The following is a 7,194-nucleotide window of genomic DNA, read 5'->3' as shown; positions in this document are numbered from 1 at the left end:
GGCTTTTCATTAAAAATATCCTAGCTGGACACCTGTGAAGATTCATAATCCATTATTTATCTTGTACATTTCTATAGTGCCTGTTGCCATAGTAACCTACTCAAACTGAGATATAAGACAATAAACAAATAAGCTTGAAAGACCACTATAGTCACAGATAACTTGAATCATGAATATTATACTATGATGAATAGGACAGTTGATGATATTCTACTGAAAAAATGCTAAATCAAGATTGTAAAGGCTCCTGGAACAACAAACCGTAAAGAAAGATTTCTCACCATACTATTGTAAGTGCTATGGGTCCACACAGAAGGTAAAGGTTAAAAAAATGACTGTTTTCACAAAGGAATACTACTCAGCCTTTATTTTTTATTTATTTAAATATATAAGTTATTTCATTAAGTTCTTCTTAAGGAATTTAGAACACTAATTAGTGAGGATAAATTCCATTCATCAGGGCAAACACAGATCACAGGTAGCCCTGGAGCTGAGGAATAGCTTTGAGTTTGGTAAAATTTTTGAGTCCACAGTTTTCCGATCAACTTTGCACTGCTCTGTAATCTCGTATTTCTCTCTTTCTGTGTTGAAGATCTCACCTTCCTGGTGTCTGGGCTTCTGTAGCTTCTTCTTCTTGAAGTAAATGTCAGTAAGATGTTTTTGGATTTTCACATTGCTGACATCAATTTTGGTTGAGGTGGCAATGACAAATTTCCAACGTGCTCTTTGTAGAGGAACTCGATTGAGGACCAGAGGTCCAGTCACAAGTAACAGGTCACTAGCCAGCTACTTCAAGAAAACCACCCTGTTGCCTCTGTGGCACCTAGTGAGGATGATCAGAATGGTCCCACGGGTGATGCTGGCTCACAGTTTTCTCACGTGCTGACTGAAGGGATTTTTGACATGGCTCAAAATCTTTCGAGTCATATCTTTAGTAGGATAATATCTAGGCCCTTTGAGAAGTTTAAACAACCTGGTACTGCTATTCTTGTTATCATCAACTGGTTTTGCAACAGTTGCAAGAACCTTCTCCTTTTTCTTTTCAACCTTGGATTTAGTGGCAGAGTACTTCCTCTTGTACATGGCCTTTCTGGAATACATAGCAGATTGGGAATATCTGGCAATTCCTTTGACAAGGATAGAATTTCAGCTGCAATGGGGCTTTCTCCTCTTGGGCTTTTTAGCCTTGAGGGTACCCTTTTTCACCTTGCTACCAGCGTCAGACTTCTTAGCTTTGGGTTTCTTCTCCTTAGTATCTGGCTTGTCAACTTTTTCACCTGCCATCATGCAAGATGGGAAAGAGCTATTCAGCCATTATAACGAAGGAAATTCTGTCATTAGTGACAACATGAGTGAATCTAGAGGACATCATGCTAAGTGAAATAAGCCAGGCACAGAAAGACAAGTACCACATGATCTCACTTAAATGTGGAACCTAAAGAAGTAGAATTAACAGAAGCAGAGTAGAATAGTGGGAGAAAATTTTGCAATGTATCCGTCTGACAAAGGGCTAATATCCAGAATCTACAAGGAACTTAAACAAATTTACAAGAAAAAAACAACCCCATCAAAAAGTGGGCAAAGGATATGAACAGACATTTCTCAAAAGAAGACATTTATGTGGCCATCAAACATATGAAAAAAAGTTCATCATCACTGGTCATTAGAGAAATGCAAATCACAACCACAATGAGATACCATCTCACACCAGTTAGAATGGTGATCATTAAAAAGTCAGGAAACAATGGATGCTGGAGAGGATGTGGAGAAACAGTAATGCTTTTACACTGTTGGTGGGAGTGTAAATTAGTTCAGCCATTGCGGAAGACAGTGTGGAGATTCCTCAAGGATCTCGAACCAGAAATACCGTTTGACCAAGCAATCCCATTACTGGGTATATACCCAAAGGATTATAAGTCATTCTACTATAAAGACACATGCACACATATGTTTATTGCAGCACTGTTCACAATAGCAAAGACTTGGAACCAACCCAAATGCCTATCAATGTTACACTGGATGAAGAAAATGTGGCACATATACACCAGGAAATACTATGCAGCCATAAAAAAGGATGAGTTCATGTCCTTTCAGGGACATGGATGAAGCTGGAAACCCATCATTCACAGCAAACTAACACAGGAACAGAAAACCAATCACTGCATGTTCTCACTCATAAGTGGGAGTTGAACAATGAAAACACATGGACAGAGGGAGGGGAACATCACACACCGGGGCCTGTCAGAGGGTGCCAGGCAAGGGGAGGGATAGCATTAGGAGAAATACCTAAAGTAGATGATGGGTTGATGGGTGCAGCAAACCAGCATGGCACATGTATACCTATGTAACGAACCTGCATGCTCTGCACATGTATCCCAGAACTTAAAGTAAAAAAAAAAAAAAAAAAAAAAAGAATAGTTGTTAGTTACCTGGGGCTGAAAGCAGGGGGAGGGTTGAAGGGAGGGTTGGAGAGATGGTCAAAGGATATGAAATTTCAGTTAGGAAGAGTAAATTCAAGAGATCTATTATACAATATGGTGATTATAATTAATAACAATATATTGTATTCTTGAAAATTGCTAAGAGAGTAGATTTTAAGTGTTCTCACCACAAAAAATAAATGACAGTGTGTGAGGTAATGCCTATGTTAAATAGCTTGATTTTGTCCTTCCACAATGTATAGATCAAAATATGTTGTAAACCATAAATGTATGCAGTTTTATCTTGTCAATTAACTATATATAAATATATATGTGCATGTATATGTATGTGTGTATATTGTGTGTGTGTATATCTACCTATCTATCTATCTATCTCTCTCTCTCTATATATATATATATATATAGAGAGAGAGAGAGATAGAGAGATAGAGAGAGAGAGCTAAAAAAAGTTTGTTTTCTTTGGACACTCTTCCAAAGAACATCAGGACCATTTGGAACTGAAAACGGTAGTCAGAAAATAAATTAAATAAAAATATAACACACCACTTATTAAAATGGGGAAATTACATTACATCGATAAAAATATGAACATTTAAGATTTGGTAGGGGCCCTTCTGAAGAAATTAGGGAATAACAGAGAGGTATTTATCAAAAGAATTTAAGGTTTTCTAAGTTATAGCATATTTTCATGTCTATAGTAGCCTTCAGTTTGACTAAATTGTAAGTAAAGATTTGTGTTGTTTTTTTCTCTTTCCAATTTGATTTCATTTTATCTAATTTTTTAGCTAATTCTTTTGTTCAAAATGTGCAATAAAAATATTGTGGTACATGTTAGCAATTCCTAGATGTATGTGCCTTGGGTGCATATGGGCATTTAAAGATAAATTACAAAGTTAAAAAGGTAGAAATGATTTTAGAATGTTGCTTAGCATGATGGATATGAAACTTTCTCAGATCTATAGAAAATTGCTTTTAGGTAGCAGTCACACTATTATAAGCTAAAATTAATATAAACCCCAAAACTCAGGTGAGGAAGGAGTGTTGCTCATTGGTCTGAACCCAGAATTGGGTCATTTCTCCTGGGCTTTAATCCCAGCACTGTGACTATGAGTAAGTCATTTGCATTTTAACCCCATGATGCCTCAGTTTCCAAATTTGTTATACAGAAAAAACACTGACCTAACTCATAAAGCCATGGAGATTTAAAAATGAAATATTACTGCTCTTGGAAAATATGAACTGCAATAATGCTAATTATTATTACAAAAATAAATGCATGTTCATCATGTGGTAATTTAGGCAGAATGAGGTTGGGGAAAGGAGACTCTCAGAGCTCTTTTGTGTCAGTTAAATGAATCCTCTCCATTTAGTTGGCTCTGTAATAGCATTCAGATGACTGGAGGATTTGCAAGTAGTACAGTGATGATGGGGTTAGAGGAATGGAAGAAGATTAAAAACAATTCTCCGTTATATGACTCATATAGATTACAGGACAGCAGTCTAGCTCACTGCAGCACCTTAGTTCCAAGGACCCATAACATCTGAATCCAGAACTCATAAGCAGTTGAGACAACCTGTAGAGAATCAGTTTAACCAATTGCATCAGTCCCACAGCCAATTAGTCACATTGACATGGCCTCTATAAGCATCCCACCAAATCTAACATACATAGGAGGCCAATGAGCTTGTTATCACAACTTTAAAATTAATTTCTTCTTGCACGACGTCTTGCTAATTAGAACTATTATGCCAATCTTTTAATTACACTTTCAACACTTTATGCAGGACAGTGACTCAAGATAGAGACAGCATATCAAACTGGCAATTGAGACATTCGTGGGTTCTGCCTCACTTATCTCCGCTTCAGCCAAATATTTATATTATCATTGTTATTATATTGCATGGTAGATGTACATGGGGTTTTGTAGATGCTAGGATAGAGATTCCATTGCTTCCTGGAAGGAGCATAGAACAAGCTGGTCATGAAACAGTAGAGAATTTAAGTGGATATCAGTTTTAAAAAGCATAGACTGATGCTGTCAGAACAATTTGGGTGCATGAAGAGATGACTTCAAAAATAGACACCTAAGAATTTCCTCCAAATTAATGGATGACCAAAAAAAATAATTAGGGCAGGGTTGTATTAAAGAAGCATGGGGAAACTTATGAGAAAATATTTGTTGCATATATACAATATGCCATAACATAGTGAGAAAACATTTAATTCGTCTGTTTCAAGGGCTATTTTAAAGTTATCTTTAAAAATTTTCTGATTGAAAGGTTTTTTTTTCTTTCTTTAAATCAGTGGCTGAAATCACATGAGATTGGTTTTGCCTCTAACTTTTCTCTTTCCTTGTCATCCTTCACTGCGTTGGCAGAATGACCTAGGTCTGAAAATACAAATATATCAAAGGATATTATAGTACCTGACAGCTTCTCTTTGTGAATTTGTGAAAGTTTGGTAACCATTTTGAAAGGATATTTCATGAGAATGAGAACCCAACCATCTGGTCATCTTTCCTTGGTCTGCATCTTATCCCCTGGCCATGCCTCATATTGCCCCACTTTCATGCCATTGCTTATACTGCTTCCACCATCATCTTCATACCAGCCTTGCAGCTCTTCCAAAGACAACATCCTCTTCAGAGTCTAGACTAAGTTCATTCCCCTGGCTTAACAGAATTTATTAATGGTAGCCCAATTTTAGCCAATTTAAATCTTTTAGGGAGCAGGCAGGGTAAAATTTATGACTGAAATCATGTGTCTTAGTCGGCAAGGGCTGCCACAACAAAATACCATAGGCTGGGTGAATTAAACAAGTAAAGTTTATTTTCTCAGTTTTGGAAGCTGGGAAGTTTGAGATCACGGTGCCAGTGTATTCTGGCTTATGGACAGCCATCTTTGCACTGTGTGCTCACAGGGACTTTCCTCAGCCTGTGCAGATAAAGAAAGATCTCTCTGTCCTCCTCTTCTTATGAGGCCACCAATCTAATCAAATTAGGACTCCATCTTTATGACTTAGTTTAACCTTAATGACATTCTAAAAGCTGTATCCTCAAATATAGTCACGTTGGGGGTTAGGGTTTCAATGCAGGAATTGACAGGGCTTGGGGGGTGCAATTCAGTTCATAGCAGCATGTCTCTGGTTTGGAAAGTAAACATCTACTGTTTAGTAACATCTTTTTTTATTGGGCACATCTTTTTCTTTTTAAATTAAAAATAACTCATTATTTTTCCTATTAGAAGAAAACTCATGTTATTAAAGGTACATAAAATGAAAGTAAGCCAAAAGAAGGAAACAACGATGGTCATCCCATTGTCCAAATCAACTACTAAGACTTTGCTTTTTGCATTTCCAGACATTTTTCAGTGTATACTGTCATACTTTTAAAAACTGGAATCATATTATGTATGCTATGTATACTTTTTAAATAACCTGACTTTTCATCATTAAATATTCATGTACAACATTTTAAAGGCTGCAGAGTATTTCATTGCATGAATAAACTGTAACTTATAGAGCAATTTTCCTTTTTATATTAATTTATAATTATTACAAACATGAATATCTTACTACATCCATTCTTGTCCACTTATTCGATAATATCCTTAAGATAAATTCCTAGGAATTAAATTACTAAGAAAAAGAATGATATGGTTTGAATGTATCCTCCAAAAACTCATGCTGAAACTTAATCTTCAACGTGGTAGTATTGAGACTTGGACCTTTAACAGGTGAGTGAGTCATGAAGACAGATTAATGGATTAATATATTCATGGATTAATGGGTTAATGGATTAATGTGTTGTCATGGGAGGGGAACTAGTGTCTTTATAAGGAGGGAAAGAGAGATCTGAGTTGGCATGCTGTGATACCCAGCACGACTTCAGAAAACTCTGTAGAGTCCCTACCAGCAAGAAGGCTCTCACTTTCAACATCTCAATCTTCAGAATTGTAAGAAATACATTCATTTTCTTTATAAATGATCAAGTTTCAGATATTCTGTCATAAGTAATAGAAAATGGACTGAGATGAAAAGGATGCATTTTTTCCAAGATTTTTTTTATAAAGATTTCCAAATTGACCTACTGGAAGAAATTACAAATGTCTATAACCAACAGTAGTACAGAAGGTATATATCCCACCAACACTAAAGTTAGTACTTTTACTACTTCACAATTTAGTAGGCTGAAAATATCTAATCTTAATTTTTATAGTATTAATCCTAGTACAATTAAACTTGTTTTATATTCTATTAGGAGTTCACATTTCTTGTTTCGAATTTCCCTGTTTGTATTCTTTGCCCACTGTTTTTTTTAACTTGGCATTTTTGTCTTTTTTCTTTTGTTTTGTTACATATTGAGTAATTTTTTGAATTGTTGCTGATATTTTACCAAAAATTTTAAGGAAACCAAAGTCTTCTTTTCTGACTAAATGATGAAGTCACTAATGAAATGTTTGGACTTCTCCTATGACCTAAAAGATTATGTCATGTTATGCTTTTTATCCAATATCTAGTTCATTTACAGATATTCTACTTTTTCAAAAAGGTGAATATTGAGAATCTCACAGCAATATATCCTTGATTTTAAAAACTACACATTTTGTAACAAAGCCAAATGATCTAATTAGAAATCCCACTTTCCATTATAAAAAATATTTTCCAATGAATTTTTTAGCATTATTTAGAAACTAATTTATGATACAATCTCACTGGAAGCCTGTAAGCATTCTGAGTAAAGAAAAATGCAAA

The 7,194-nt window shown here is 35.4% G+C and overlaps 1 pseudogene; it reads right to left on the bottom strand.

Annotated features, from left to right (window-relative positions):
* Positions 1–421: 421 nt before the first annotated feature.
* LOC101154106 (large ribosomal subunit protein eL6-like) lies at positions 422–1,284 on the bottom strand (annotated as a pseudogene).
* Positions 1,285–7,194: the final 5,910 nt, after the last annotated feature.

This window comes from Gorilla gorilla, chromosome X, assembly GCF_029281585.2.
Source record: "Gorilla gorilla gorilla isolate KB3781 chromosome X, NHGRI_mGorGor1-v2.1_pri, whole genome shotgun sequence".
Lineage (NCBI taxonomy): Eukaryota > Metazoa > Chordata > Mammalia > Primates > Hominidae > Gorilla > Gorilla gorilla.
This window is presented reverse-complemented; position numbering and strand designations above follow the sequence as displayed.